Source organism: Pistacia vera, unplaced genomic scaffold (genome assembly GCF_008641045.1).
Source record: "Pistacia vera cultivar Batoury unplaced genomic scaffold, PisVer_v2 Contig248, whole genome shotgun sequence".
NCBI classification, from domain to species: Eukaryota; Viridiplantae; Streptophyta; class Magnoliopsida; order Sapindales; family Anacardiaceae; genus Pistacia; species Pistacia vera.
In genome coordinates this window covers 243,643-253,671 of record NW_022196055.1, presented here as the reverse complement: position 1 = coordinate 253,671, position 10,029 = coordinate 243,643, and positions in this window count along the sequence as shown.

The following is a 10,029-nucleotide window of genomic DNA, read 5'->3' as shown; positions in this document are numbered from 1 at the left end:
AAAAAAGACCCCTCAAACTGCTATAAAACGGCCATATTTCAAGGGTAAAAGGGGTATTAGAAAAAAAAAATTAATTTTGTTTTTTATTTTTAACTTTTTTTGGCCAACCCGTCGAGTTGGCTGTTGCCACCAGCGGGTCAACCCGGCAGGTTGGTCGTTGTTTACAACAGCCAACCCGCCGGGTTGGTGGGCCTTTCCCAAAAAAACAAAATAGCAACCCGCGGGTCACCGGGTTGCCATATATCAACCCGGCCCGCCCGGGGGTTGCATGCGGGTTGGGTTCAACCCGGCACGCCTTATTGGCGGTCCGGGTTGAACCCTCTTTAATGCAGGCTAGGTTAGGGTTGATCTGCCTAACTCGGCCCATTTGTTCCACCTTTATTCCCCACCACCATGAAAAAAATTAAATCAAAACGAAAACCTACAAAAAGATCGTCCCTTGATGTGCCAAATGCCCCTACCGTGCGCGAAAGCAAGGTTGCTGCTGCACACCAAAAGCGTGCACCCCAACTCTGCACACCACAATTCAAATGAGGATTTTAGAAGTGCAACGTAACAAACCCCGACCCAAAATGCATAGTGATGTTTTACGATTTTCCAAAGTTTTAATTTTCGAAAAATCATTAAAAAAGATCCGCTCGTCCGAATAGCTCCATTCTTATTGAGTTTCATTCCTTGAATTTTTCCCCACCACCATGCAAAAAATCATATCAAAACAAAAACCTACGAAAAGATCGTACCTCGATGTGCCGAACACCCCTACCATGCGCGAAAGCAAGGTTGCCGCTGCACACCAAAACTGTACACCCCAACTCTACACACCACAATTTAAATGGGGATTTTAGAAGTGCAACGCAACAGACCCGGACCCAAAATGCACAATATTTTATTTTTTACGATTTTCCAAAGTTTTAATATTCGAAAAATCATTAAAAAAGATCCATTCATCCGAATCACTCCGTTTTATTGTGTTTCCTTCCTTACATTTTTCCACACCACCATGCAAAAAATCAGATCAAAATGACAACCTATGAAAAGATCATCCCTCGATGTGCCGAACACCCCTGCCATGAGCGAAAGCAAGGTTGCTGTTGCACACCAAAAGCGTGCACCCTAACTCTTCACACCACAATTCAAATGGGGATTTTATAAGTGCAACGCAATAGACCCCGACCCAAAATGCATAATATTTGATTTTTTACGATTTTCCAAAGTTTTAATCTTCGAAAAATCATTAAAAAAGATCCGCTCTTCCGAATCGCTCTGTTCTTGTTGTGTTTCGTTCCTTGCATTTTTGCCCACCACCATGCAAAAAATCAGATCAAAACAACAACCAACGAAAAGATCGTCCCTCTATGTGCCGAACGTCACTGTCGTGCGCGAACGCAAGGTTGCCGTTGCACACCAAAAGCGTCCACCCTAACTTTGCACACCACAATTCAAATGCGGATTTTAGAAGCGCAACGCAACAGACCCCAACCCAAAATGCATAGTGCCGAACGTCCCTGCCGTGCGCGAAAGCAAGGTTGTCGCTGCACACCAAAAGTATGCACCCCAACTCTGTACACCACAATTCAAATGGGGATTTTAGAAGCACAACGCAATAGAACCCGACACAAAATGCATAGTATTTGATTTTTTACGATTTTCCAAAGTATTAATCTTTGAAAAATCATTAAAAACGATCTGCTCGTTCGAATCACTTTGTTCTTGTTGCGTTTCGTTCCTTTTATTTTTCCCACCACCATGCAAAAAATCAGATCAAAACAACAACCTATGAAAAGATCGTCCCTCGATGTGTCAAACACCCATGTCGTGCCCGAAAGCAAGGTTACCGCTGTATGCCTAAAGCGTGCACTCCAACTCTGCACACCACAATTCAAATGGAGATTTTAGAAGCGCAACGCATCAGACCCCAACCCACAATGCATAGTATTTGATTTTTTACGATTTTCCAAAGTTTTAATATTCGAAAAATCATTAAAAAATATCCGCTCGTCCAAATCGCTCCATTCTTTTCGCGTTTCATTGCTTGCATATTTCCCCACCACCATGCAAAAAAAAAAAGATCAAAACGACAGCCTACGAGAAGATCGTCCCTCAATGTGCTGAACGCCCCTGCCATGCGCGAAAATAAGCATGCACCCCAACTCTGCACACCACAATTCAAATGAGGATTTCAAAAGTGCAACGCAAAAGACCCCGATCCAAAATGCATAGTATTTTATTTTTTACGATTTTCAAAAGCTTTAAACTTTGAAAAATCTTTAAAAAAATCCGATCGTCCGAATCTATCTGTTCTTATCGCGTTTCGTTCCTTGCATTTTTCTCCACCACCATGCAAAAAAAAAAAAGATCAAAACGACAACCTACGAAAAAATCGTCCCTTGATGTGCCGAATGCCCCTACCGTGCGTGAAAGCAACGTTGCTATTGTACACCAAGAGCGTGCACCCCAACTCTGCACACATAATTCAAATGGGGATTTTAGAAATGCAACGCAACTGACCCCGACCCAAAATCCATAGTATTTGATTTTTTACAATTTTCCAAAGTTTTAATCTTCGAAAAATCATTTAAAAAGATATGCTCGTTCGAATTGCTCCGTTCTTGTTGCATTTTGTTCTCTACATTTTTCCCCACCACCACACAAAAAATCAGATCAAAACGACAACCTAACAAAAGATCGGCCCTCGATGAACCGAACGCCCCTGCCGCGCGCAAAAGCAAGGTTGCCGCTCCACACCAAATGCGTGCATCCCAACTCTGCACACCATTGAGGATTTTAGAAGCGCAATGCAACTGACCCCGACCCAAAATGCATAGTATTTTATTTTTTACGATTTTCCAAAGTTTTAATCTTCAAGAAATCATTAAAAATAATCCGCTCGTCCGAATCGATCCGTTCTACTTGCGTTTCGTTCCTTGATTTTTTGTAACCGTACAAAAAATCAGATCAAAACAACAACCCCCGAAAAGATCGTCCCTCGATGTCCCGAACGCCCCTACCGCGCGCGAAAGCAAGGTTGCCGCTCCACACCAAATGCGTGCACCCCAACTCTGCACACCACAATTCGAACGAGGATTTTAGAAGCGCAACGCAACTGACCCCGACCCAAAATGCATAGTATTTTATTTTTTACGATTTTCCAAAGTTTTAATCTTCGAAAAATCATTAAAAATTTTTTTACCCTCCACCGTGCGAAAAAATCAGAACAAAAAGACAAACCACGAAAGGCCAAGTCCGTCTATGAGCGGGAGCTGATGGCAATTGTTTTCGCAGTCCAGAAGTGGAAACATTATCTTTTGGGTAGGCATTTCATCATCCGAACGGACCAGCACAGCCTCCGTTACTTAAATGACCAAAGACTACACGGCGAAGAGCAACAGAAATGGATAATCAAACTGTTGGGACTGGACTATGAGATACAATATAATCTGGGATCGGAAAATAGGGCTGTAGATGCCTTATCCAGACGTACTGATGGGGTGGAATGCAATTCCATCTCTACTTGTTACTTTGGTAGCCGTAACGAATGGGAAGAAGCTATTCAGCAGGATCCTAAGCTGAAGAAAATCTGCCAAGACTTGATTAAGGATCCCAACAGCCATCCACACTTCCACTTGATGGGACACCAGCTTTTCTATGATGACCGATTAGTGCTACCTCGCACCAGCCCACAAGTTCAACTCCTCTTTTAGGAATTTCACTCGTCTCCCATGGGTGGACATTCGGGAATTTTCAGGACCTATAAACGGTTATCTCAGGTTGTCTATTGGGAAGGTATGAAGAGTGACATCCAGACCTTTGTTTGCAACTGTGCTACATGCCAACAGAATAAGTATGACAACCTTCAACCAGCCGGACTGCTGCAACCATTACCAATACCAACCCAAGTTTGGGAGGACCTTTCTATGGATTTCATCGTCGGCCTACCAAAAACTCAACGGGTCGACACAATACTAGTGGTGGTTGACCGGTTAACCAAGTTCAGCCACTTCATACCCCTCCAACACCCTTATACGGCACCACATGTGGCTGATCTTTTCATCCAGCACATTGTTAAACTACATGGGTTTCCACGAACGATTGTGTCAAATCAAGATCGACTCTTCATGAGCCTTTGTTGGGGCGAGCTGTTTAAACAATCAGGTACGAAGCTACACATGAGCACTGCATATCACCCTCAATCGGACGGCCAATCAGAAGTGGTTAACTGTTGTCTTGAGACCTACCTACGTTGCTTTGTGGGAACAGTGGCCTAAGTGGCTCAATTGGGTAGAATATTGGTTAAACACAACCTTCAATCGGTCCTCAGGCATGTCTCCTTTTCGAGCCTTATACGGCAGGGACCCCCCAGTCCTTCTTAGATATTCCGAACATGCCTCAGTGGTAGCGGCAGTTGATCAGCAAATGATCGAAAGGAATCACATTTTGGATGAATTAAAGCTCAATTTATCTTAAGCTCAAGGTGCCATGAAGGCCTATGCGGATGGTAAAAGAAGAGACGTTCAATTTCAATCAGGTGACTTAGTTTATTTAAGGCTCCAACCTTATCGTCTCAAATCACTGGCTCGAAGACCCAATGAAAAACTCAACCCCCGATTTTATGGACCCTATGAAGTGATCGAAAAGGTTGGTCCGGTCGCTTACCGTTTGTAACTTCCTACTACCGCCCGCATCCACAATGTGTTCCACGTCTCCCAACTAAAACAGGTTACCTCTCAACCAATCACCTCACTTCCAATTCCTTCCTTTCTTGATGAAAAAATGGTACTCCAAGTGGAGCCTGAGCAAGTCTTACGGAAGCAAAGGTTGATAAATGGAGACTATGAGGTCCTAATCAAATGGAAAGGCCTACCGACTTGCGATAATACTTAGGAGTCATACACAACCATCTGCCAGCAATTTCCTTTTTTCCACCATGAGGACAAGGTGGCACTCCTTGGGGAGGGTAATGATGGACCCGAAATACACAGCTGGTACTCACGCATGACAGGCAAGGGAAGGCAAGGGCAAAAAGGGTAAATCACCAAAGACAGGTGTCCTGTTAGTTAGGATTTAGTGTCAGAATAAAAGAGTGGTGGTACCACAGAGGAAGATATCATTTTTGTTGTTTCATGAATTGAATGTGCGAGGTACTGGCCCTCGAAGACCAGTTGGTGTTTTTGTTTACTATTTCATTCAATCAACCTATTGTTTCTTAAACTCTTTACCATTATCAATATAGCATTTTCCATTATTTTGAGCTGTGGTTGGATTTGGTGTTGGAATCTTGCTGAATGTGTGCTTGGTTATATTGTATTGTTGCATTTGAGTTGTGTGTGTTGCGTTTAAGTTGAGTAGAGATCTGTGAAGGTGCTGGGTTCCATCAAACTGGTATCAGAGTTGACGGTGGTGGGTTATGGTTGGCACTCGAATGGAGAACAGAATCGAAGGTGTAGAGAAAGACTTAACAGTAGTGCAAAGGGATGTAGCCAACGTGAGCGAGACTGTGAAGTCGATGAGAGAAATTCTGGTGGACATGCAAAACTGGATGAGAAGAAAAGATGAAGAAGAGGAAGAACAACGAAGAAGTGCGTCTGTGGAAATCAACCCAGACAGGGGAGGACGTACTGAATAGGAACATGTAAGAGGACAGGGAGGCTCCGGGGAGAATCAGGGGGGCCAAGGTTCGGACCAAGGCAGAGAGGGGTGGAACCGCCCTGAGTGGGGTGGCCGGAAACTAGAACTCCCTCTCTTTTCTGGCGAAGACCCATACGGCTGGATCTTTCGGGTAGAGCGCTACTTTGCGATCAACCAGATCCACAAAGAGCATCGGGTTCCGTCGACGGCACTTTGCATGGAAGGGGAAGCTTTCCACTGGTACCAGTGGACGAAATCTCGGACGGCGGCGATGACTTGGCCAGCCTTCAAGGTAGCGCTGCTGCAACGATTTAGCGGCGCGCAGGAGGTCAGTCCCCTGGAAATGTTGATGTCGTTGCGTCAGGGGGGCACCGTGCTGGACTTTCGCCGGAGATTCGAAGAGGTGGCGGCGCTGACTCACGGCGAGAGAGAGGAGGTTCTGACGGCGGCGTTTCTCAACGGATTAAAGCCAGAAATTCGTGCCGAGATCAAGCTGCAGCAACCCGATCTACTGACCCGACCCGACTCCCTGACCCAGGCCACTTGGTTGGCTCAACGTGTGGAAGAAAGGAATTGGGCCTTAGAAGACGCCCAAGCAGGCCTGGCCCGAAATACAAGGTTTAATCATTTTTCTTTTGGGCCAAACCCAACTCTAACCTACCCAGGCCCAACCCTTATTCACTTAAAACAAACGACAGCCCATATTCTATTAAAACAAGTGACAACCCATATTCAGTTAAAACAAATGACAAAGCTTCCAGTTCAATTTCAAATTCAAACACTATTCAACACTTACCCAAAGCTGTCAACCAAACCCACGCCTACTCCCCTACCACAACCAACAACAGAAGATTCCCATCTGAGACTTACGGCAGTTCAGGGTCAACAGCTTCAAACCACAGTGGGGCCAACTCATTCCGACGAGATTTTCCGTTCAAAAGGTTGACTGAATCTTAGATACAAAGGAAGAGAGAGAGGGGCCTCTGTTATAGGTGTGATGCAAAATATTCTCCAGGGCATAGATGTGGGGAAAAGCAGTTCCAATAACTCCTGGTTGATGAAGAGGAAAATAAAGAGGAGGAAGCAATTAATGAAGAGGACATGTTGGAAGAAGAAGTTCCCAAGGAAGCTGAGTTATCAATTAGTTCTGTGATTGGAATTAAGGGCCTAAACGATGAAGTTGAGTGGAGAAATTAAAGGTAGGGAGGTTATAGTTAATTGATATGGGGCACACGATAACTTCATAAACAAGGACTTGGTGAGGAACTTCAGATTCCAGTAACAGAACCGGAAACATTCGGAGTGCGGTTGGTGATGGTTATAACGTCAGTGCCAGGGAGAATGTAAAGGGGTGTGTCTGAGTTTGCAGGGTGTTGACATATACAGAATTTTTTTCCATTTGAGATAAGTAGTGCCGACGTCATTTTGGGTATAGCTTGGCTAGAAACGTTGGGAGAAACAACCACAGATTGGAAGAATTGGTAATGAAGTTTCAATGTTCGGGCACCAGGTCACACTTAGGGAGATCCAGCTTTATGCAGAACTATGGTGTCACTTAAAGGGATGCTGAAACACTACAAATCGAAGGATCAGGATACTACATTGAGTTCGGACATATGCAGACACAGTTAATACAAGAACCAGGCCATTCGGAATTGGTTCAAAGTCTATTACAACAGCATCAAGTTTGTTTGAACCCCCACCTGGGCTACCACCGGTAGGATACATGACCATGCATCAGACTGACAGAGGGAAGTCAACCGCCTAATATCAGACCCTATAGGTATCTCTACTATTTAAAGAATGAGATTGAAAGTATTGTCCGAGACAGTTGGTTTCCGGGATTATCAAACCAAGCAAAAGTCCGTTCTCGAGTCCTGTGTTACTGGTGAGAAAAAAAGATGGTGGCTGGCGATTTTGGTGGATTACAGAGCCTTGAACAAGATTACAGTGCCCGATAAATTTCCAATACCCACGGTGATGAGTTATTCGATGAGGTGGGAGGAGCTTCGGTGTTACTAAGTTGGATCTTAAATCGGGTTACATCAGATTCGGGTCAAAGAAGAAGATACCCATAAGACCGTTTCGCACCCATGAGGGCCACTAAGAATTCTGGTAATGCCTTTCGGACTATCTAATGCCCTTCTACCTTTCAAGCTCTCATGAATGATATTTTCAAGCCGTACCTCGACGATTCCTCCTGGTTTTCTTCGACGACATCTTGGTTTATAGTCTAATATCACAAGCCATGAAGGTCACTTAAGTACAACTTTTCAAATTTAAGGCAGCATCAGTTGGTAGTGAACCAAAAGAAGTGTACATTCGCCCAATCACGATTGGAATATTGGGGGCACATAATTCCTCAAAGGGAGTGGCTGTGACCCGGCGAAAATTGAATGTATTCTGCATGGCCGACACCTAAAGACATTAAGGCTTTAAGGGGATTTCTCGGATTGACGGGATATTACCGGAGTTTGTTCAAGGTACGGCACACTAGCAAAACCTACCGCGTTACTTTGCAAAAATTCCTTCAGTTGGACCGAATCCTCACAACTGCATTCAACGAATTAAAAAAGGTAATGACTACGGTACCGGTTTGCTATGCCTGATTTACTAAAACTTTTGTTGTTGAAACAGATGCTTCGGGGTTAGGTTTGGGAGCAGTACTGATGCAAGACGGGCGACCACTAGCCTTCATCAGCCAAGGCTATCCTAAGGTCCCAAGCCAAGTCGTCTATGAGCGGGAGCTGATGGCAATTGTTTTCGCAGTCAGAAGTGGAAAATATCTTTTGGGTAGGCATTTCATCATCCGAACGGACCAGCACACGCCTCCGTTACTTAAATGAACAAAGACTACACGGCGAAGAGCAACAGAATGGATAATCAAACTGTTGGGACTGGACTATGAGATACAATATAATCTGGGATCGGAAAATAGGGCTGTAGATGCCTTACAGACGTACTGATGGGGTGGAATGCAATTCCATCTCTACTGTTACTTTGGTTGCCGTAACGAATGGGAAGGCTATCAGCAGGATCCTAAGCTGAAGAAAATCTGCCAAGACTTGATTAGGATCCCAACAGCCATCCACACTTCCACTTGATGGGACAACAGCTTTTATGATGACCGTTAGTGCTACCTCGCACCAGCCCACAAGTTCAACTCCTCTTTTAGGAATTTCACCGGCTCCCATGGGTGGACATTCGGGAATTTTCAGGACCTATAAACGGTTATCTCAGGTTGTCTATTGGGAAGGTATGAAGAGTGACATCCAGACCTTTGTTTGCAACTGTGCTACATGCCAACAGAATAAGTATGACAACCTTCAACCAGCGGACTGCTGCAACCATTACCAATACAACCACGTTTGGGAGGACCTTTCTATGGATTTCTCGTCGGCCTACCAAACTCAACGGGTCGACACAATACTAGTGGTGGTTGACCGGTTAACCAAGTTCAGCCACTTCATACCCCTCCAACACCCTTATACGGCACCACATGGGCTGATCTTTCATCCAGCACATTGTTAAACTACATGGGTTTCCACGAACGATTGTGTCAAATCAAGATCGACTCTTCATGAGCCTTTGTTGGGCGAGCTGTTAAACAATAGGTACGAAGCTACACCTGAGCACTGCATATCACCCTCAATCGGACGGCCAATCAGAAGTGGTTAACTGTTGTCTTGAGACCTACCTACGTTGCTTTGTGGGAACAGTGGCCTAAGTGGCTCAATTGGGTAGAATATGGTTAAACACAACCTTCAAAGGTCCTCAGGCATGTTCCTTTTCGAGCCTTATACGGCAGGGACCCCCAGTCTTCTTAGATATTCCGAACATGCCTCAGTGGTAGCGGCAGTTGATCAGCAAATGATCGAAAGGAATACACATTTGGATGAATTAAAGCTCAATTTATCTTAAGCTCAAGGTGCATGAAGGCCTATGCGGATGGTAAAAGAAGAGAGTTCAATTTCAATCAGGTGACTTAGTTTATTTAAGGCTCCAACCTTATCGTCTCAAATCACTGGCTCGAAGACCCAATGAAAAACTCAACCCCGATTTATTGGACCCTATGAAGTGATCGAAAAGGTTGGTCCGGGCTTACGTGTAACTTCCTACTACCGCCCGCATCACAATGTTTCCACGTTCCCAACTAAAACAGGTTACCTCTCAACCAATCACTCACTTCCAATCCTTCCTTTCTTGATGAAAAATGGTACTCCAAGTGGAGCCTGAGCAAGTCTTACGGAAGCAAAGGTTGATAAATGGAGACATATGGGTCCTAATCAAATGGAAAGGCCTACCGACTTGCGATAATACTTAGGAGTCATACACAACCATCTGCCAGCAATTTCCTTTTTTCCACCATGGGACAAGGTGGCAATCCTTGGGGAGGGTAATGAT